A 1027-nucleotide genomic window follows, 5' to 3' on the forward strand; every position below is an offset into this window, starting at 1 on the left:
TACACACACGATTGCACATTCCTTTGGCCGCTCCCGCTCAACTACGGAGACGAGTTTTACCACGGTTCAACTGCACCAGTGCCTATTTACCATGGTTTCGACCCCTTTCAGAACACGCTTGCCGCCGCTAGACGCGTGAATAATGAGCAGCGAGCTAAAACTTACCGTAAACGTGCCAAATAATAAAACGTGCTAAACATACGTCGCGCTCGTGCGTTTTGTTTTGCACGCGGTGCAAAAAAATTAAAAAGGGAATGCAACACGAGGACTTCCCAGGAGGTCACCCATGCTAGTACTACTCTCGCCCAAGCACGCTTAACTTCGGAGTTCTGATGGGATCCGGTGCTTTAGTGCTGGTATGATCGCATCCGACATGTTACCCCCGTCTTCGTCCCTTATGCTTGCCCCTCCCAGCTCCACTACACACACGATTGCACATTCCTTTGGCCGCTCCCGCTCAACTACGGAGACGAGTTTTACCACGGTTCAACTGCACCAGTGCCTATTTACCATGGTTTCGACCCCTTTCAGAACACGCTTGCCGCCGCTAGACGCGTGAATAATGAGCAGCGAGCTAAAACTTACCGTAAACGTGCCAAATAATAAAACGTGCTAAACATACGCCGCGCTCGTGCGTTTTGTTTTGCACGCGGTGCAAAAAAATTAAAAAGGGAATGCAACACGAGGACTTCCCAGGAGGTCACCCATCCTAGTACTACTCTCGCCCAAGCACGCTCAACTTCGGAGTTCTGATGGGATCCGGTGCTTTAGTGCTGCTATGATCGCATCCGACATGTTACCCCCGTCTTCGTCCCTTATGCTTGCCCCTCCCAGCTCCACTACACACACGATTGCACATTCCTTTGGCCGCTCCCGCTCAACTACGGAGACGAGTTTTACCACGGTTCAACTGCACCAGTGCCTATTTACCATGGTTTCGACCCCTTTCAGAACACGCTTGCCGCCGCTAGACGCGTGAATAATGAGCAGCGAGCTAAAACTTACCGTAAACGTGCAAAATAATAAA

The 1027-nt window shown here is 50.7% G+C and overlaps 2 non-coding genes across 2 annotated transcripts; both read right to left on the reverse strand.

Moving 5' to 3' along the window:
* Nucleotides 1–251: 251 nt before the first annotated feature.
* LOC123178894 (5S ribosomal RNA) lies at nt 252–370 on the reverse strand. Its single transcript, XR_006489942.1, has one exon. It is a non-coding gene; the product is annotated as a 5S ribosomal RNA (ribosomal RNA).
* Nucleotides 371–671: 301 nt separating this feature from the next.
* LOC123178895 (5S ribosomal RNA) lies at nt 672–790 on the reverse strand. Its single transcript, XR_006489943.1, has one exon. It is a non-coding gene; the product is annotated as a 5S ribosomal RNA (ribosomal RNA).
* Between the last annotated feature and the right edge of the window lie 237 nt (nt 791–1027).

The sequence above is a fragment of the Triticum aestivum genome, unplaced genomic scaffold (genome assembly GCF_018294505.1).
Source record: "Triticum aestivum cultivar Chinese Spring unplaced genomic scaffold, IWGSC CS RefSeq v2.1 scaffold88405, whole genome shotgun sequence".
Taxonomy (NCBI): domain Eukaryota; kingdom Viridiplantae; phylum Streptophyta; class Magnoliopsida; order Poales; family Poaceae; genus Triticum; species Triticum aestivum.